General features: G+C 41.7%; 1 protein-coding gene and 1 pseudogene across 1 annotated transcript in view; one reads left to right on the top strand and one right to left on the bottom strand.

Moving 5' to 3' along the window:
* Positions 1-22,584, top strand: part of MYO3B (myosin IIIB) — a 498,102-nt gene that overhangs the window by 438,689 nt on the left and 36,829 nt on the right. The gene's annotated exons all lie outside the window — the stretch shown is intronic.
* Positions 11,337-11,948, bottom strand: LOC126933123 (high mobility group protein B1-like; annotated as a pseudogene).

Genomic DNA, 22,584 nt, shown 5'->3' with positions numbered 1-22,584 from the left:
CCACGATACTCTCTACACTCACAGTCTCTCAGATTTTGGCTTGATAGTGGGATCTTAGAGTCAATTACCTTGAGAGAATATGTCTCAATATTCAGAGACCACAGACTCCTGCTAAAATGGGCTGGAGAAGAAAAAGGACATAATAGCAGATTTGCTCTCAACTTAAATTGCTCTCAATTTAAAAGTGAACATTATCAAAGTGGGCCTTTGGATGCTTGATTACTTCTCTCTCCCAACTTGGAGCTTTGTTTTTTCCAATTGCCTCAGGTGTAGATAATTTTTTCTTTAGGAAAATCTATTGACATAATTATAAATTTAGGTTTTTGATTGCTCTCCTTTGAGCATCAGCGGATTCCTGTGGACTTAAGAGATTGTACAGTATCAATATGTGCCTGCAATTTCAGACCTTCACAAAGGCTCATCTCATTTCCAGGAAGCCTAAAACTCTTGGGTATCTGTATTAAAGGTACATAGACCCTCTAGTATTTCTCATGATCATGCTAAATGAGTTCAAACTACTTTCTCTGAGATCAAAAATTAAAAATCAAAGAGATGCCAGGGTTGTAAACCATACTTTTTCACATTCAATATACAAAAGAGATTTTCTGTGAAAGTGTCAGGTTAATGACAAAGAGGTTAGTGACAGCAAAGGGTGGCTAACACAGTCATTGGTTGGCAGGCCTAGTGTGGAAAGGGAGGGTGCAGCAGAGCAGCACAAAGCCTTTTTTTTTTTTTTTTTCTTTTCTGGAAAATTCTCTCACAGATTTTCAGCCCTGCAATCATAGAACTTTAGAATTAAAAAGGATTTTAGTAATCTTCTGTTCCAGCCCTCTTGATTCAGGGGTGAGGAACTGAAGCCCAGAGCATGTGATTGGCCCAAGGCCACTACATTTCCTGGTTAACTTGCTTAAGGTCTCTTCCCCTGTACTTCTGCCAAAAGAATAATGTATATGCAGAACACACCAGTATTATGCACTGAGCTTAAAAACACATTAAGCTTGGTAGTAGAAATCTAGAACCAGCTGCAAATGTTTACTTCCAGAAGTTCAACCATTTTGCAATCAACATGCAGTTGCTTCTCAACTCAAGGCAGTATATTCCATTATTAAACACATACTCCATATCAAGCGTTATCTTATACACATTATCTTATTCAATTCCCACAATAATCCTGTTGAAGTTTATTTTTTAATTCCCACCTACAATGTGGAAAGTGAGGTATGAAGCGTTAAATCATTTGCCCAAAATCCCATACCCAGTGCTGGAATTCCAACCAGATCTACCTGAGCCAAAGCCCTCACCATAACCATATCACTAAAATTGTTCTCATATGTGCCATTCTGTTGATAGAGGTGCTTTTTGAGGATGTTTCGGGCATGGCAGGGTAGAAATATCCCTAAAAAGCTTTATATTATGGTGAAGTTGGTGGTAAAGGGCCAACCTGGCAATACTAATGAGGCTGTCCTTCAAAGACATAGGATTCAAGTGAAAGTTTCTCTTTAATAAGCCCATTCTGTACACCCTGGGTGAAGAGGAAAGGGAACCAAAGATTTGTAGAATTTTGGGGCAAGAAGAGAGATTAGAAACCCTCCCCAAACACCTCAATAAACCCATGAGAAAACCAGAGCTCAGAGAAATTAAGAGCCTTGCCAACATTTCTAGGTTAAAACAAAATGAGTGAATGGATTGGCAGGCAAAGAGAAAAGAAGGCAATTCACATTTATTGAGCACTTACTGTGTACTAGGCCATGTCCCTGGGTGCTGTTTGAATTTCCTTTCTTTTCATCTGTCTCCTTCACTGACCATAAGGTTCATGAGGGCAGGGCAGGGATCATGTCCATTCTGTTTAGTGAAGTATCCTTGGTGCCCATCACATGGCCATGGTAGATGCTCAATAAATATTTCTGACTGTTGGAATACATTAATGAATGAATCACTCACCAACTCTAAGGAGTCTTATCATCTCTTACATATCTCTCTCTCTATCTATATAGATAGATATATCTATCGATACATATACATATGTAGATATATAGACAGATATATCTATATCTGTTTTATGAGATAGCTCTCATATCTAGATATCTAGATCTATATATAGATATATATAGATAAATATAGAGAGATTATATACCTAAATAGATAGATAGATGGATACATAGATCTCTAAATCTATTTACATCTCTTTCTATACATAGATCTATCTGTCTATAGCGAGAGGAGGAGATAGATTTCTAGAAAGAGAGACAGTGAGCCAGCCTTGCCCTGTTGCCCAAGGTGGAGTGTAGTGGCATGATCATAGATCATTGCAACCTCAAATTCTTAAACTCAAGCGATCCTCCCACCTCAGCATCCCAAGTGACTGGACTACAGGAACTTGCCACCACACTTGGCTAATTTTTTAAAATTATTTTTTGTAGAGACAAGGTCTCACTATGTTGCCCAGGCTGGTCTTGAACTCCTGGGCTCACGCGATCCTCCCACCTTGGCTTTCCAAAGTGCTGGGGTTACAGGCATGAGCCACCATGCCTGGCCCCATCTCCATTTTATAAATAAGAAAACCAAGGTGCAGTGACCCAAAGCAATTTACCCAGGTTCATAGAGTTTACCTAAGTCAGTTGATTGCAAGGTGCGTAACCCCTTGTATACAACAGCACAGAAAAGCTACATCACCAGGCTGATAAGCGGATCTGAATATTAGCTAACACTGGCTCTCGCCTGCCTCTTAGCAAGAGCTGGAGAACAAAGACCCAAGTGAGGTCTGTTAGTCCTAAGATGTTGTTATTATCACAATACATACTGAGATCTACTTATAGTATGCTGTGAGACATCATAAGTAATTAAATGAGAACTGCACATCTTAAAATAAATGAGCTCTATACACTTGAACATGATGCAGCCTTGGCCTTCCACTGTTTTGTTTCCAGCTCTCTCTAATGTTCACCTTAGTAGTCTTTAGGAGCATCTGCAAGATTTTCCTGTGTCATGAAACATCCGAACATTTTTCCTAGAGAATCTATGTTATTTCTTGGAGCTCACTGATATTATATATTCTGATATTCATAAAGACACTGTCACCAACTGTGAGTGGTGTCAGCCCAGCATTCCTTCTCTTCCACTTTGATCATGTTACCTTCCTTCTTATGGAAAATTATACCCTAACATACACACTGTGGTTCTGATGGGGCTGTCAGGCATATTACACTAAACCCTGGCCAGAACTTTGGGTATGTGACCCAAGCTCATCTATCCAAATCAACTATCTCCCTGATCACTGTAATTGGTCCAGAGTAGGACAAATGCCTCAAGTTAGGCCTCTCTGAGACTTTATATGTGGCTACCCCTTGACCTCCAAATCCCATCCTCCTGCCCTGTCATTTCTACCACCACCACCATGGCCAACTAGAGGAAGGCTGTATGAAGTTAAAAAAAGGTATGGTCAGTGCATGGCGAAGTTGGGGAGAAGACAGCAGAGATGAGAGATGAGGAGAGGAGAGACTCTAGGCTTACAGGGGACAGCAGAGAGAGAAGATGCAGGTTATATGATTTTAGTCCCTGGAATACCTGAAGCCAGCTCTTCTAGTAAGCCAGTGTTTCCTATGTTGGGTAAACACATTTGCAGTGGTTTCTGTCATTTGCAACTAACAGACATCTAACAGTTTTTCTAATAGCAAATAGGAATTTTACCAGAGGTTTCAGGGGGGACAGGAACATGATGGCTAACTTTGTGCTGTGATTTCATTGCCTGAGGCTGGCGGGGCCTGAACATCCCACCCAGTAGCAGATGTGTTGAGGTAAACTGTGCCACAAGCTAAGACTTACCCTTTGTGTGCGAATCCCAATCCCATCTGTATTTCAGTCGCCACCTCCTCCTTGCAGCCTTTCCTACCTTGCTTTTCTCTGGTTGTTCCAATCTGCCCAATGAGCGTGCACTCTTTCCCAGCACAGAAACACACCCTTGTTGCTGTCACTTTCCTCTCTACTTTCCTGAAGGCAGCAACTACCAAGTACAGCAAGTAATCATTAAATCCTCACTGGCTGCTCTTGACCCAGCTGAATTTGTGGTGTGAAGAGGACCTAAGGACCGTGTCGTGCCCCAGGCTTCTGAGAAAGAACCTGTGCAGGAGAGGGATATAGACATGGGCTCCGGAGCCTGATGATCACATCTGGCTCTGACATTGATGAGCCATGGAATCTCAGGCAAGGAAGTTACTTACCCTCCCCAAACCTGAGTTTTGATTTCTGTAAAATAGGAACAGTAACCATCATTTTGCAGGGTTGTGGTGAGGAGTAAAGATAGTACATGCCAATCACACCAGGTAGGGGGTGCTCCAAAAATGATAGTTCTTGCACTACTGCCTTAACTAAAGACAGCCAGATGATTGATGGGAATCTTGTGGCCACTGGAGACATGAGTTGTCTGGTGCAGCCTTAGGTGAGGAAGACCGAATTATGAGGTAGAAGCCATTATTAGCCTTATGTCTCTGCTGCATCTTAATTTTGCCCCTCTTCTCCTTGTTTACTGTTATTCTCTAAGTGCTTGTTTTTGTTTTTGTTTTATGAGACACGGTCTCACTCTGTTACTCAGGCTGGACTGCAGCGGCATGAACATGGCTCACTGCAGCCTGGAACCCCCAGATGCAAGCAATCCTCCCACTTCAGCCTCCTGAGTAGCTAGGAGCAGGCACACGCACTGCCACGACTGGCTCATTTTTGTATTTTTTGTAGAGATGGGGTCTTGTCATGTTGCCCAGGCTAGTCTTGAACACCTGGGCTCAAGCAGTCATCCTGCTTTGGCCTCCCAAGGTGCTGGGATTATAGGTGTGAGCCACCATGCCTGGCTTCTGAGTGCTTTAAGGGTATTCCCAGCTGTCCACGGTCCCCCAGCTCCAAAGAGCATGCCATCTGTGCCTTCGTGGGCTTCCCTTCTCACTGTTATTCCAACCAACCTTTCACCTTGCTCAGCTAGCCTAATGAATGAATGAGGCTTCTGTGGTTGCGGTTGCTAAGGAATCCACCCTCCCAAATGTGGCTGCATCTTAGTGAGGACCTTTTAAAGTCAAAATACCTGAATCCAGGTGTTTCCAACATTTTCACCATCTATTACACCTTTTATTATTCTCTCTCTTGTTAATGCTATGTTTCGAAATGGATGTCTTCTCCCAAGGGTAGGATTTGTTTAATAAAATTAATTTTCCCACTTTATTAATTATAGGAATGGTTGCCATTAGGGCTTGCCCAAGAGCATGATACAGTCAGTGTTACCACACAGAGTAAGTTAATTTTTGGCCAAAAGGAAAAAAAATTTTGAAGTACTCATTAACCTGTTTGTGATTCTGGCTGGGTTTGTTGTAATACTGCAAATAATTCAAGTCCCATTACAACCTTTCTGAGGGGCACCCCTACCTGAACTCCCCCTAAAGCTGTCACTTCAGGTAGAGGCCCTGGAGAGGACTGGCCCATGAGCCCCTTACCTGGTAGGTGGTCCCTCTTTGACTGTTACCATTTCCAGCCCCTCTGCTTTCTCCTCACCAGAGCTGGCTTTTACCTGAGTTCATCTGGGCCTCAGAGTACAACATAAATTGTGCAGAACGATGTTTCTAACTGTTCCACATACCTACGCATTACCATGCAGTCATAATTGGACTTGATTTGGCCATGAAATTCCTTAATTCTGACTACATGTTTTCTCCCACTCGTAAGGTTTATAGGGGGAAGAACAACTCATTTAAATAGGCATATCTTCCTCTGTTCTTTTTCCATCCTCTGCCCCCAAAGCACCACTACCCTACAAACCTCCCGCTGCCCCCCAGGGCCTAGAGAAGGCACTTTAAGGGAGTTTAAGGCACTTTAAGAGAGGCTGAGGCAGGCGGATCATTTGAGGTCAGGAGTTTGCGACCAGCCTGGTCAACATCGTGAAACCCCGTCTCTACTAAAAATACAAAAAATTAGCCGGGCATGGTGGCGGGCACCTGTAATCCGAGCTACTTGAGAGGCAGAGGCAGGAGAATTGCTTGAACCTGGGAGGCGGAGGTTGCAGGGAGCCGAGATTGTGCCACTGCACTCCAACCTTGACGACAGAGTGAAACTCCAGCCCAGACAAAAAAAAAGGGGATAAGAAAGGATGCATTTTGTAGGAAGCAACCTCCAAGATGAGTTAGGTGAAAGAAGCCATTGTTCTTAACACACATAGTCACCAGCCACAGGCCTGTAAAATAAGCTTAGATTCCTTCAGAAAAGGAGTCTCTTTGAGCAGCCTAGCCCCTTCTAACTAGGTGTACTATCTTCACCTCTTCTTGACCCTCATGAAGTTGGTTTTCTGTCTACACATTTCTCTGCTTAGGCAAGAAAATATGGCTGGGGTGGGGAATCTCTATTCCGGGAGTGTAGTGCTAGAATCCTGGGCTGTCCAACGTTTACCTTGCCTTACTCTCAGCGTCCCTGTCTTCCTTGGGAAATCTCACCGTCTAGGTGGGAAGTAGGTTCCATGTTGTCTCTCTCTCACTACAGAGCCACCATGGAACAAAACCTTGAAAGAGGCCCTGTCTCGAGAACAGCCTGGCCAACATGGTGAAACCTCAGCTCTACTAAAATACAAATAAAATTAGCCAGGCATAGTGGCTCACCTGTAATCCCAGCTACTCAGGAGGCCGAGGCAGGAGAATCATTTAAGCCTGGGAGGCAGAGGTTGCAGTGAGCCGAGATTGTGCCACTGCCCTCCAGCTTGGGCAACAGAGCGAGACTCTGTCTCAAAAGAAAAAAAAAAAGAGGCCCTGCCAAGCTGGTGCTCCTGCCAGACTCTTCAGCCAACCAAGCAAGGAGATGTGGAGGTTGGAGAACAACAGCCACAAGGCCTGTTTCTATTGCCTGGCCCTCCAGAGTGTCCCTGGATCCTGCCTATTGTCCACACTGGGTTCTCTACCCTCCCATCAATTCTATGAGTCCCTGACTTCCAATGAATTTCCTTTTTGCATAAGATGGTCTCAGTTGTTCTCACCCTGTCTAGTGGCTAGGGAAAAAAAGAAAAGACGGTCTCAGTTTCTGATGACTACAATCATGAACCCTAACGGATTGTGGTATTATCCTCAAGGTGAATGAATCTTCTGGACAAGCAGATATAATAATATCATCTATTATTTGTGTCTCTGTTGCCAACATTTCTGACTCTGTGTTTTGCTGTTTATTGCTCACTTAACTAAAAAGCTTCACATTCTAATACAATGAATTGGAATAAGATGGCTAGAGAAAGATCAGGACAATATCAGAGTAGGGAACAAACAATTCTAAAAGAGTCTAGTTGTGCAACCTATTGCTCAAGATAGCACCTAAACATCATAATTATAGCATTTGGGGACAACTAAAATGATTGATTTTCCAGAAAATATCTGTTGTTTAATTACAGGATCATATGGGTCTTTTGGCAACCAACAGATGCCAAAACAGACTTTAAGCACCATCTTGAGAAACTTGTGATTTGCTTAGTGTGCTTTTAATTTAAAGCATATGGTTTCACATTCAACTGCAGTGTCCAAAATGAAGACATTAGCAATGAATCACTCTATTGGAGAAAATGCAGTGCTCCCGGACCAGGTCTTTTGGTCTGTGTACTCAAATGGTTCTGTTTAGAGGCATAAACACAAAGCAGCTCTGCCTGCTTCAGCCGGCTGTTCCTGGGATTCATGAGACATCAAAGGGCCTCACGAACGAATTCCCCTGCAATGCACAGTGCTTGGCACCATGGTCTGCCTCCATCTGAATAAACAGAGTGCAGTTTGGTCACTGGAAACTAGGATTAGAATGATCAGAAGGCCAAAAAATCATTTATTTTGTGGCAACTTTTCCTTTTTGAATCTCTCAGCCTTCTAGCTTAGTCTGACACTTCATGGCCCTTGGGGAATCCAACTATCCTGTGTGGAAATTCAGAACTGCAGCCTTTATACTAAGAACCACGCTATGGCTACAGGCCACAGACCTGAGTCCATTGGGACCACATGTGGTCTACCTGCTGGTGAGGGATGGCAGTAAGGACACAGAGTGTAGTTGTAAGGATGTGGGCTCTGGACTTACATGGCCCAAATTTGTATCAACAAGCCATTTCCAAGTTATGTGAACTTGGGTAAAGGGGTCCTGGGCTTCAGTTTCAGAATCTATAAAATGGTAATAACAGTACAAATCTTTCAGAGTTGTTACGGGAATTAAATGAAATTACTCATGTCCAGAGCTAAGCTAAGAATCTAGTACATAAAAAGCTATAAAAATATAGTTAACCATTATTGTCATTATTATTACAATTATTATTAGAAATGGGTCCTGCCTCTTTGCTTCAAGTCCTTTCATGCCTCTGCTTAAATTCAATGCATATTTAATGAAGTGCCTACTGCAGGTCAGATCTGGTGTGTTAGATGCTTTTACGTACTTCTCAGAGCGCTGTATGGCTTGAAAAATCGCTTTTGTATTTGTCTGTTCATTTTCCTCAGTGTTTCCACCCATCCTGTCTTCATTTCACCCTACAGGACATTCTCCCTCACTCCTCATTGTGTTCTTAGTCATTCTCTATCTCTGCAGCCCACAGTAGTAAGGACTACATCAAGCTAAAGCATAGAATACTGTTAGTACTGGTAGCACCCATTTGACTATACTCCAGGCAGTTACATCAAAGGAGAGGCATTTCAGAAGGTGAATCCAATTTGTTTTATTTTCCAAAGTGAGCTCTGGGTAGAAAATCTATTACTCCCAAAGATTTGCAGTAACTCTTTACATATTAGGCACAGTAATCTGTTGTCAAATATAGCTGTTCCAAGTATCTTTTTTCCATTTGTTATTGCTTGTTTGTTTTTACTGTTAAAAGGGTTTTTGTTTTTGTTTTTGTTTTTTTTGCCTGTAATCCCATAATCCCAGCACTTTGGGAGGCTGAGGCAGGCGGATCATTTGAGGTCAGGAGTTTGCGACCAGCCTGGTCAACATCGTGAAACCCCGTCTCTACTAAAAATACAAAAAATTAGCCGGGCATGGTGGCGGGCACCTGTAATCCCACCTACTTGGGAGGCAGAGGCAGGAGAATTGCTTGAACCTGGGAGGCGGAGGTTGCAGGGAGCCGAGATTGTGCCACTGCACTCCAACCTTGACGACAGAGTGAAACTCCAGCCCAGACAAAAAAAAAAAAAAAAGGTTTTTTTGATGTACTCAGCTCAATACTTTAGAGTGCTCACCCTTAGCCTCATGCTTAGAAAAATCTTTCCCACCCTGCGATTACATATTCACCCATATTTGCTTTTATCACTTTTCAAATTTTTTAATATTTAGATTTAATACAAATATCCTTAAAATGTTTATCTTTAAACTGTCTAGGATTTATCTAGCAAAAATTATTAACTTCATAAGTCAGCCATGATTGTTGATTATTTCCCCCCCCTGGAGATCTTGCCTTGCTTCTTATGGCAGTGATGGCTCTGGGAAGGCAGTAATGAAGGAATGCAGAAATGGTCCACTGGATGTAAACAGCAGAGAACTCTGAAGATAAGCCCTTCCTTGTTTTTTTTTTAATTATTATTATTAGTTTATTAGTATCATCTAGGACTCAGATGTTCGTATTCCTCCTGAAATTACATAAACAAATGCAAATGGAAATAATCCAAGTCAAAATTATACAACAAAACAACACTCCATCACAAAAGCATGTAAAATTATAAGAACGCAGCCAGGCGTGGTGGCTCACGCCTGTAATCCCAGCACTTGGGGAGGCCGAGGCGGGCGGATCACCAGGTCAGGAGATCGAGACCATCCTGGCTAACACGGTGAAACCCCATCTCTACTAAAAAAATACAAAAAATTAACTGGGCGTGGTGGCAGGCGCCTGTAGTCCCAGCTGCTCGGGAGGCTGAGGCAGGAGAATGGTGTGAACCCAGGAGGCAGAGCTTGCAGTGAGCCAAGATCGTGCCACTGCACTCCAGCCTGGGTGACAGAGTGACACTCCATCTCAAAAAAAAAAAAAAAAAAAATTATAAGAACACTTTTAAAATACTGGCACTTTAAGAAAATGATAATCTCGAAAACCACAAAATTGCCAAATTGTTCCCTAAACTGCTAAGCAGATAAACATGACTAATGAATGAGTTTGGGTTTTGTAAACAAAAATCATTCAAATAAATTGAACAATTCATACTGAAATGCAAAGTTTAAGTGCCTTCCTCCTATCTACTTGGATTTATAAAGGGGCAAACCGTAATATAGGAAATGTATACCCTATTTTAAAAGCTGGCCCAATTAATTAAAAATACTTTTAATGGAAAGTCTCATTTCTTGAGCAGTCCATATTTAGATAAATGGGAAAAGACATCTATAGCCAGCATTTTCATAGTCTTCACTGAGACTAATGTCAACAAAAAATTTAATTTGGCAGTCTTGTATTTTAAGCTCACGCTTTTGGGGATACATTCTCAAGTCTTCTTTAACATGAGAACTGCAAAATATCACTGCCATTACATGGTAATGGGAGTTAAAGAACAGAGTCCTCATGTAAAGGATAGAGCATCCTTTTCTGTTAGTCCTTCAAGGACAGACTTTCAAAATGTTTGCTTCTAATAATCCCATGCTGTGAGTAGATTGATTACTCTTCAGTTTGTAAATATAAGTGGGCTATGTGAAATTTCTTAACTGATCAAGATTTTGGATTTTCAGTTATGGATGAAAACTATCTCAACTTAACTTTACCCCTGTTATGATATGCAGGGTATGTAGACAAAAGCTTGTTACTAGCTAACTATATGAAAGAATAAACATGGTAATAATTCATGTGATTCAAAATGGGCAAAAGCAAAAGACTAGCTTCCCCTCAAGAAGAAAAATTTCAGACCTATGAAAAGGACAATACTAATAAAAAAAAATTGTATTTACTTGGAAGCATTCAGAATGTCAACAAAACAGCTGTAACTTTTTTTTTTTTTTTGCAATTACAAAGTGGTATTCAGTTAACAGAACAACAATTATTTCATATAAGCTGGATCAGAGACAACTAAAGATAAAAAACTGTCATCCCCATAGATAACTAATTTGTGCTGTGCACCAAGAAGAACCTGCTTGAGATTTCCACTCCAGTTTACAACCCCCATACTGTACCAGGCAAGGTTAGTGGCTATTGAAAATACCACCAGGACAGGGCTCTCTAAAGACACATTTGGTAGTGTGTTAACTATACAAGAAAAGACACTGTACAGTGTAAAAACAAATCTTACACAGGCTTACATTTTAATTGTTTTTTCTTTAAAAGGAGTGAGTTGTGTACAGGGGGGTTAAATGCTTTATAGACAGGGAAGAAAACTATGCTAGAACCAACTTATTCATCCATCATCTTCTTCATCTTCCTCCTCATCATCATCTTCCTCATCTTCCTCCTCTTCCTTCTTTTTCTTGCTTTTTTCAGCCTTGACAACTCCCTCTTTTGCTGTATCAGGCTTTCCTTTAGCTCGATATGCAGCAGTATCCTTTTCGTGTTTTTGCTTCAGCTTGGCAGGCTACTTCTCACAAGGCTGCTTGTCATTTGCAGCAGTGTTATTCCACATCTCTCCCAGTGTCTTCACAACATCGCCAATGGACAGGCCAGGATATTCTCCTTTGATTTTTGGGTGATAGAGCAGAACAGGAAAAAGGCCAAAGGAGGCCTCTTGGGTGCATTGGGATCCTCTAACTTCTTTTTTGTCTCCCCTTTAGGAGGGATAGAGGTTTTCATTTCTCTTTCATAATGGGCCTTGTCCATCTTTGCGATATCTTCAAATTTTCCTTTCTCTTTAGCAGATGTAGTCTTCCACCTCTCTGAGCACTTCTTAGAAAACTCTGAGAAGTTGACTGAGGCATCTGGGTGCTTCTTCTTATGCTCCTCCCGACAAGTTTACACAAGAAAATGTATATGATGACATTTTGCCTCTCTGCTTGTTAGGGTCTCCTTTGCCCATGTTATTTTTCCTCAGCAAGGCATAGAGTCGCCCAGTGCCCATCTGGCTCTCACTTGCCCTGGCACTGTCTCTATGGAGCTCAATGTACTGCAGTGGCTGTGAGAGTGGGAGCCAGGCATAGCCTCCTCACCCTCTCCGCTCTGTAACATTACCCTTCCTTGTTTTTATATAGTTTAATGATTTATAGCGATATACTGTAATAACTTAGCCTTTTAATTTGGGTTTTCTGCTGCACTTATAACAATGTTTTGAATACAGAGTGCATCACTGTTTATTAATAGGATTTATCTTCTCAAGTGTACTAGCGCAGGAAAAACAGTTAAATTCACTCTTAGGTCCTTTTCACTTTTTGCTTCTGCTGTTCCCACTCCAGCCAAGGCTTTCATCACCTCGGTTGGACTATTATAATGTCTTTTTTGATTCTCTTCTTTCTCTCTCTCCTCTAAATTATTCTGCATGCCACTGCCAATTACTATATGTCATCCTCCTAATCAGAAGCTCCAATGTCTCCCCAGAGCCCATGGGATAAAAGACAAAATCTTTAAGAATGACTTCCGCCAGGCGCAGTGGCTCACGCCTGTAATCCCAACACTTTAGGAGGCCAAGGAGGGCGGATCACCTGAGGTCGGGAGTTCGACACCAGCCTGACCAACATGGAGAAACCCCGTCTCTACTACAAATACAAAACTAGCCAGGTGTGGTGGCACGTGCCTGTAATCCCAGCTACTTAGGAAGGCTGAGGCAGGAGAATCACTTGAACCCGGGAGGCGGAGGTTGCGGTGAGCCGAGATCATGCCATTGCACTCCAGCCTGGGCAACAAGAGTGAAACTCCATCTCAAAAAAAAAAAAAAAGAAAAAGAAAAGGAAAATACAAAATACTATGCATTTGCTATATAAGCAATTTGATAGCCCATAGAATATTTCTTTTATTCTAAAAGATTGTTTCTCTAAACATCTTAAAACTTTCATGTTTTTTCTCTTCTCATTATTCCGATGGCATAGATTAGTGTCGCTGATATCCCCAGATTTCATAGATGAAAGAGTCACACAAACATCAGCCACCTTTTCTTACCACAAAATAGGAAAACAGTAGTTATTCCCAATCCAATTGTCTTTGGGTTTTAGGATGACAGTTGTCTACTTCATATTGGGTAAAGGTTTTGTGTGCTTTTAGGCAAAGGTTTTGTTTAATCATTCAAGAAAATTTTTGGTTTCGTTTTTAAAATGCTTAGAAAAACATAAATATTCATCAATAGAAACTTGTTAACATAATGGTACATCCATAAAATGGAATACTATGGAACCATGAATAAGAATGACATAGCTATATCATCATGGACCACATAACAATGTTGTGATCAATAATGAACCACATATAGGATGGTGGCCCCATGAGATTATAATACCATATTTTTGCTGTACCTTTTCTAAGTTTACATATGTTTAGATACACAATTTTTTACCACTGTGTTATAATTGCCTACAGTATTGAGTATGGGAACATGCTATACAGGTTTTTAGCCTAAGAGCAACAGGTTATACCATATAGCTTAGGTATCTAATAGACTATACCGTCTATGTTTGTGTAAGTACACTATAGGTTATTCCAACGAAGACAAAATTGTCTAATGGCACATTTCTCAGAACATATCCTCATTGTTAAGCGATGCTTGACTTTATGCAAAAGCCTCCATGTTATATTGAAATATGAAAAAAGCAAGGCACAGAGTGTGTAAATATGCTCACATTTGAGGGTTTTGTTTTTATTTTTATTTTTGTTTTACAGGCAGGAGATGTAGCCTTAGAATTTTATGTATATAGAATAGTTCACACAAGACAGCAATGGCAACAGTTTCCTCTGGAGCAAGGGCTAGGGTTCCGGGGAGGACCTACTTATTCATCATCTTTTGTGCTATTTAACTTTTTTTCTATACCTAAAGTGTGTGAATTTTTTCAATTAAAACTGTTAATTAAACGTTTTAAAAATAAAATGTATAATGAAATTTTACCCTCATTTAATGACCCTTAAGCGAAGAGGGAAGTGAACTATATCAACAGATACAGAAACCAGCTAGGTCAGCACTTTTGAGTTAGAGAGGAACAATAACCCTTTCTGAAACAGAAGAACATTCTTCAGTGACTGCATATCATTCAGAACTTAAGCAACAAAAAAAGACAAAGCAGGGATAGAAAAGCTGTAATAATTAAAGCAACCCAAACAATTTCCTTCCAGATATGTGAGAAAAGAAAGTAGAAGAGAAGGTGACCATTAAGGAACATGGTATTCCAGAAAGAGGCCACACAGTGCAGTTGCGCACATGTATAGCAAGTTAACTAGTTCTCAAGTCTCCATTTTTGCTGATGGTAGAAAACAATCTGGTAGCTTCCAGGTAAACTCAATCACTTATAGGATTTTTCATACTCTCTCTTTAATATAAATACTCAGTTAATTTAGGCTTCTCCTCCCTCACCTTTCTTCTTTTATCCCCTTCTTAGCCAAATTTTAAAACATTTTTTACTATACCTGTTATCTGTATTTCCCCCTAGAGAACCCTTTGGGTCCTATCCCTGTCCTGAAACACATTATCAGGGTTGCCAAAGACCTCCAGGTTGCCAGATCCAGAGGGTCTTCTCTGTCGTTTTCTCATTCTGCCTCTCAGCAGGATTTGACCAGGCTGACCCATGGTTTTCTTAAACCACTCTCTTCTCAGCTTCTGTGAAGACTCACCCTTCTGGCTTTCCCCCAGCCTCATGGCTGCTCTTTGTTTCCTCTCAAACCTCTAAATGCCAGAGTTCCTTAGGCATCAGAGAACCTTTTCTCTTCTCCCTTTATATTTATTCTCCAAGCCTGAAATTCCACTGATATGTTGACGATGCCCCAGTTCATATGTCCAGCCCAGATTGTTTCTCTGGATTTCAGACATAAACAGAGCTTCCTACTTGATATCTCCACTCAAATGTTTCCAGGGTATCCCATGCTTAGCGTGTCTAGAACGGAACTCTTGATCCCCTCATGTCTTGAAAACTTAATCCTCCCTTGGTATTTCCTGTTTTAATAAGTGGTATCATGTTTGGCTGGGTGCGGTGGCTCATGCCTGCAATCCCAGCACTTTGGGAGGCAAAGGGGGCGGATCACCTGAGGTCAGGAGTTCAAAACCAGCCTGGACAACATGGGAAAACCCCATCTCTACTAAAAATACAAAAAAAAAAAAAAAGAATAGTCAGGTGTGGTGGTGGGCACCTGTAATCCCAGCTACTCAGGAGGCTGAGGCAGGAGAATCACTCGAACCTGGGAGGCAGAGGTTGTAGCGAGCTAAGATCATGCTACTGCACTCTAGCCTGGGCGACAGAGTGAGACTCCGTCTAAAAAAAGAAGGAGTGGCACCAATGTCCACCCAAGGATCCAAGCCAGAAGCCTGGGAGCCATTCTTGATGGTCTCTCCTTTCCCTCATTTTCCACATCTAGTGCATCAGCAAATTCTGTTTTGACCTTCTGCATACATCTTGATTTTGTCCGTTTCTCTTCCTCTTCACTGCCACAATCCTGGTCCAGATAACCATCACCTCTGACCTGTAGTAGCCTCCTCACTGGTCCCCTCACTTCGCCTCTGGTGTCATTACATATATGGGACCCCCACCAGAGACGGCGATCAGTGTTGAAGAAATAAACTGCTTCATGTTTTCTTTCTTCACATTTTCCTTCCATAGCTTCCCACTGACTTTAAGAAAAATTCAAACTCCCTCCCTGGCCATCAAAGCTCTGTATGACCTGTCCATACTCCATTTCTTCAGCTTTACCTCACATCATGATCCCCTTCCTCACTACAGTCCAGCTGCACTGGGCAGATCTGATCTGCCTCCGGGACGTGGAGATGGCATCTGCATTATGCTGTCCCCTCAGCCTGGAACACTCTTCTCATTCTTCAGACCTCAACCATCAACTCTTCAGAGAGGCCATCACCCACCACCATATCCTTGAGTTCCTTTTCCCCTGTAATTTTGACTTAAAACAACCTATTTGTTTCCTCGCCTGCAATTATTGTTTATAGTGAAACTTCATCACTAGAATGAATGAAAATCTCCATGAAGGTATCAGTCATGTCTGTCTTGCCCACCTAATACATTCCTAGAAAGTGACACATGGAGGATGTTCAATCAGTGATGAGTATTGTTGTGGCTTTAGGAATGCGTAAATATTTGCAACATTTTATCTAACTCTGCTATGATGTTCCTTATAAAAATAAAACACAGGCCGGGCGCAGTAATCCCAGCACTTTGGGACGCCAAAGTGGGTGGATCACCTGAGGTCAGGAGTTCGAGACCAGCCTGACCAACATGGAAAAACCCTGTCTCTACTGAAAATACAAAATTAGCTGGGCGTGGTGGTGCACGCCTGTAATTCCAGCTACTTGGGAGGCTGAGGCAGGAGAATCACTTGAGCCCGGGAGGTGGAGGTTGCTGTGAGCCCAGATCACGCCATTGCACTCCAGCCTGGGCAAAAAGAGCGAAACTCCGTCTCAAAAAATAAAACAAAATAAAATACAAGTAATAAACATGCTCTTCTCTTAATAATTATAGTCTTGGAGGAAAAGCATTCATAAGTAGAAATTTGTATTCCTATTTTTCCCAGTTATAATAAGTCAAATTGTATGAGATTATTGCTTTTAGAGAGTTTGTTACTACCAAACAACAATTTGAAAAGGTACAAACTCACATATTTAGTTTAAGCTATTGTATCAGTTGGGATAGACTAGATTATGATGCAGAAATAAAGAATCCTCACAACTTAGTGGCTTACAACCACAAAGGTTTCTTTCGCACTTGTGCTATGCTACGTGGGTCGGCTGCGGCTCTGCTCTGTGTCCTCTTCACTCCAGAACCCAGGCTGATACAGCAGTTTTCATCTCGATCATCCTGGGGGTTATGGCAGAGACTTGGCAAACCACACTCTAGTTTCTATCTACAAATACACATACCCTTTTAGCCCACATTTCACTGGCCAAAGGAAGTGACACCACCATTCCTGAATTCAGCAGGGTAGAGAAGTGAATCTTTCTGCTGGGAGAGGCACTTCAGGGGTCGGAACACAGATATTTAGTGTAAAAGTAATACAGACTATCCCAGTTAGCCTGAGCAGCTAATGTTTTCACCTGGTAGTAGCTAGCTACATTTTAGTTATTAATATACATCCTAGCAGTAAATAGGACTAAGCTTATGCCATTTAGCCTATTCATAAATGCAATATTATATGGTAAAAATACCTACATTAGTGTTCTGACCTGTGCTTAACATTTCATAATAATGTAGGTTTCTTGTATTTAGTAGAAGCTCTAGGTAAAGGAACAAAGCTTGTAGAAATCAGGAATTCTAAAGAATAACAGAAATCCCTCTGCTTTGCTTGTTGATTTGAAAGATATGTTTTGTAAAGGAGAAGTAATATAATTAGGGGTCACTGACTTTTGATGTTCTGTTTTAAACTTGTACACATTTAAGGATACCTATAGACAAAATCCAGAAATGCTTATGAAGTTGCCTGAAATTTGGGGACAGGTACACTTCTGGAGGTTTCCTATTCTAAGTTAATGCCATGATGTAAAGAATAGTTACAGGCGAGGCAGAGGTTGCAGTGAGCTGAGATTGGGCCACTGCACTCCAGCCTGGATGACAGGGTGAGACTCCATCTCAAAAAATAAAAAAGAAAAAGAAAAAAGAAGAGTTACAGACATCAGAATGGTTTGGGAGCATATGGATTCTGGGGTAATTTTATTACTTACTTGCTACGTACCTTCTCTTTCTACAAGATACAGATATTTATAATATGTAAGTGCCACAGACTTCTGAGTACAGTTCATGGGCAACGAAAGAACTGATAATCAATTAATAGACATTAAAAGGATGTAAGTACTTTGTAAGCATTACTTTGACTTCCCAGTGGAATTATACAAGACTGAAAGATCCAAAAGTCAACCACGAGAAGTTCCCATTAATGATGAACAGCATTTCTCTTATCCTCTCCTTTGCTTCTCCAGAGGTGGTACAGATTCTTATTACCGTTTAAATGTCCTTTGCGTAGATGCGCTCAGAAAGACATCACCCAATAGGAAAAAAACCTTTTAACTTTGCTTATGGTCCCAGTATGCTTCAACTGGCTTATTCAAGCCCAAAGAGAGAGAGCGAGCAAGAGAGAGAGAGAGAAAGAGTATATGTGTGTGTGTGTGTGTGTGTGTGTGTTTCAGCACTTCCAGCCTCTCATGAAATTAACCATTGATCTAAAAGTCAGAGATGCAAATCCAGAGAAAACTGGAAGCATTCCAGGGCCCACAATATAAAGTTAATTACCTAAGGAAAACTACAAGAAAGACTTTTGTTTTCCACCAAAATCTCCTCCCCAGGCTGTTAGCTATGTCGTACATGGGCCCAATCGATATATTAGCGCTTGAGAACCAAAGTCCCTTGGAATAAATTAATCTGTCAGGGAAAGCAATAAACAAAGAACAAATTAACATGTTTTAAGACATTGCTTAAATTTTCATAAATATAGACCTTGAGACGGGATGATGAGTTCCCAGGAGCCAAAGCTAATATTTGGTTATAATTAAGAGTTGCTCTTTCATGTTTCTTCTGATGTAGGTGGGAAATCACCCACGTGCTTGCTGAGTTCCTTGCCCATACTTCTTCACAAATGCCACTGTTTACTTCATTAATGAGCAGTGAGTGCCTCACACATTATACTGGCATACTTAGCTTGTTTCACCTCTAGCTAACATTAACATAATGGAAAACTATACACAAATATACACACACACACACACATACATACATACCACACACACACACACGTCATACAAGCAGGTATTCCTTCAGGAATCTCCATATATTTTTAGTGGCTCAAAAGGACTTAATGGCCTAATACATGATATACTAGACCCATCCAAGAGGCTGATGTTCATACCTCAGACCTCTGTTGCTAACAACCCCTACGTGCCCTTCACTGTGTGCAGGTGTGGAGCGAAATTGCTGACGATTAGCAGGGAGAGAGACAACTGTGTAAGTTACTTATTTGTAAGGACTCATTTAAATACAAGCACCAGAAAAAATCTATCTCAAACCAGCGTAGACCAAAAGACAATTTATTGGGGTCCAGTGATGTCATTAGGCTGCTGTTTCTTTCTCCCTGTGGTTCAGTGCTGCTTATTCTCAGGAGGTGACATTATCAGTGCTGGTAAAGTGGCCACTGCCAGCCCTGAGCCTGCATCCATGAAGTAGAACTCAAGATCCCAAAAGACAAAGGGCTGTCCCTCTTCCAGTGTCCGTATCTCAGATCTCCCAGAGGAACTTCAGCCCTGCCTGGGTCCTGTGCCCACTCCTGAACTAATTAATCACTCTGGGTGTGGAAAGGGGGGCCAGGCCCAGGACATGTGTTCAAATTGATTTGGAAAGAGGCAGACCGGGGAGATCAGCCACATCCAAACACCTGCAAAGGAAAGAGGAGACTCTACCACAGCAGAAGGGCTAGAGATGTTAGGTCAAACAACCAATGTCCACCTCAAGAATTTTATTTCCAAGGCCGGGCGCGATGGCTCACGCCTGTAATCCCAGCACTTTGGGAAGCCGAGGCAGGCAGATCACAAGGTCAGGAGATCGAGACCATCCTGGCTAACCCAGTGAAACCCCATCTCTACTAAAAATACAAAAACAAAATTAGATGGGCGTAGTGGTGGCCACCTGTCATCCCAGCTACTCAGGAGGCTGAGGCGGGAGAATGGTGTGAACCCAGGAGGTGGAGCTTGCAGTGAGCCGAGATCATGCCACTGCACTCCAGCCTGGGCGACAGAGCGAGACTTTGTCTCAAAAAAAAAAAAAAAAAAAAAAAGGAATTTTACTTCCAGTGTATTCACCATGTCCAATTGCTGAATGAGCTGATTTACAGAAGAGGCCAAGATAGAGATCCTTGTGTTTATATAGCAAGTCTGAGCTCTGTTAACAAAACTGAATACCCTCTATCAGGTGGTCAAGTAACTCTCAAGTTCTAAACAAAAACTCACTATAGGTCTTTAAAAACAAAAATGAGGTACCTACATATGTTTCTTTTCCCAGTTGTGGTAGCTCTCTCAAATGAATTTAAATAGCTTCCTACTTCCCACTACATCTTACTTGATGGAATGTATCTGTGCTAATTATCTTATTACTTACTGTTACTAAAGCATACCCAGGAAAAACCAACAGCATACAGTACTTTTTATCAGTTGACAACTTTTAAAATGCTAATTTCTGTGTTTGCATAATTTCATAACTCAGCACACTTGAGGATTTTGCATTTGGGTAGTAGACGAAATTTGAATTGCTTATTTTGATGTGAGATGCTTGTTCTAATTATTGAGCAATTTATATATTGTGAAGCTAGTTTATATAATTCTCAATACATGTACACAGAGCTGGAAATATGTTAATATTCTCCAAAGCTATACTATCAGGGAAAAGAGAATAGTCTCCGAACCAAGTAGTTGCAGATCCATGAAGCCAGAGGAGTCGCTGAGTCTGTTCTTTTTGGGAAGCAAGATAAGCATGGCTGGTGCTTTATTAATCTATATGTAGGACTCAGATTTACCCCAGTGAAAGGCATGGCAAATTCATCAGGACTACAGACAAACCATGTTCTGAGATGGATGGGATTAGCAGGTCAGTCCCCTCGGCAACTGGAGGGGCACCACCTAGATCCTTATGAAGCGGAGATTTGGCTGATTAAAAACACTCTGCCTCAAAATTACTTACATAACATCCATCATGTAGAAGCAGTATGTTTAACCCATGATTGGAGGAACATTTTTAAGTAAATATTCTATCGACAATGATTGGGCTCTTTTTGTTTGTTTGTTTTTTTAAAGGGCAAGGGCCAGACTCATTCTGGCAAAATAGAATCCCCAAAGACCAGCCCCTGGAGTAACACTTACTGCAGCAAAGCTTCACGTAAAATGTGTAAAATGTGTGTGAAAAAAAAATTTGCACAAAATGCAGATGTTGAGGACAGTGGGGACAGTGGGGACAGTGGGAATTCTACAGATTGGAAATGAAATCAGGAGTAGTTCAGTGTTTTCTCCTTGAAAGTTATATTCCTGGGGATGGGAGAGGACCAGGCAGGAGAATCAAAAGCCTCCTACTACTGCATTCAATAAAATAAAAAGAAGACAGTATGCTAAAGAGACTAGCAATAACATTTCATAAATCTTTGAAAATAGCAACCATGGGTATAGCACAATTGATTTCTATACGCTATCTCTTGTTCACAGGGAACTTGTCAGTTTCTCCCTCCCTATAGCTTCAGTGAGGAGTTATGGATTTATTTTGCTCTGCTACAAGTGAATAGACTGAAGCAGGGTTTTTCCTCCTATGTGGACCTACATCCAAACATAGAAACTTCACAGATCAATTTTTGAATTCCATTTCCTCCTTGGCCCAAAAATGCTTCTCAAAAAATAGAAAAATATGTTGTCTTTAGCATCGTAATGGATCTCCAGGCCAGTTCTCAGGGACACTGAGTCCTACTCACAGAGCAGCAGTGGACTGTCTGACCACACCTTCCCTTGATACCTGGGCAGGATAGGATAGCCTGGACTCAGCCATCCCTTCCCTAAAAATCTGCACTCCCACCAGTTACCATAAACTAATGCATTATCTTGTCTGTCACCTGTTCTACTCTTTGGTCCAGCTCCCATGAACCCAAACATTTTACAGGAAAGAGCATGACAGGGCAGGCCAACCCTGGTGGCGCAAGGGCCACCCTTAGTGTGTGTTTGCATCAAGGGGTTTGTGTGAGGTGTCATCAGATCTTGGGAAAGGAAGCTTGGCAGTGCCAGTACTCAGGGCCTTAGGGACAGCAGGGCTAGTCATTGTGCCCTGACCTACAATTCCTTTTTTGTGTAAATATCTCTATCACTTTTTTTTTTTTTTTTTTTTTTTTTTTTTGAGACGGAGTCTCGCTGTGTCTCCCAGGCTGGAGTGCAGTGGCGTGATCTCGGCTCACTGCAAGCTCCACCTCCCGGGTTCACGCCATTCTCCCGCCTCAGCCTCCCAAGTAGCTGAGACTACAGGCGCCCGCCACCACGCCCGGCTAGTTTTTTGTATTTTTAGTAGAGACGGGGTTTCACCATGTTAGCCAGGATAGTCTCGATCTCCTGACCTCGTGATCCACCCGCCTCGGCCTCCCAAAGTGCTGGGATTACAGGCTTGAGCCACCGCGCCCGGCCGTAAATATCTCTATCACTTTCTAACATTCTATATACCACACTTATTTATTACCCCTATTGTTTATTGTGTCTGCCCCTCATTAACTGCTAAACTCCATAAGGGCAGACATCTTTGTTCACTACCACATCCCCAGCATGTAGAACAAAGCCAGGCACAGAGTAGGCACTGAATAAAATCAAATGAGCAATAAGGAACAGATATCACCATCAGGAAGAAAAGGAGTCTGACACACTGACCCACAGGTAGCAGTGGAGGCAGGAGTTAGAGGGAGCGATGATTCTGGGTTCAACACAACAATTGATATTTGAGCTCATCTTACCTCACCTAACCTGGTGCAGGTATTGCATGGAGGAAGAGACCATGCTTGTGAACAAGTGAGAGGCCTTGTCA

Source organism: Macaca thibetana, chromosome 12 (assembly GCF_024542745.1).
Source record: "Macaca thibetana thibetana isolate TM-01 chromosome 12, ASM2454274v1, whole genome shotgun sequence".
Taxonomy (NCBI): domain Eukaryota; kingdom Metazoa; phylum Chordata; class Mammalia; order Primates; family Cercopithecidae; genus Macaca; species Macaca thibetana.
Note: the sequence above shows the minus strand (reverse complement) of the source record. Positions and strands in the feature narration are given on the sequence as shown.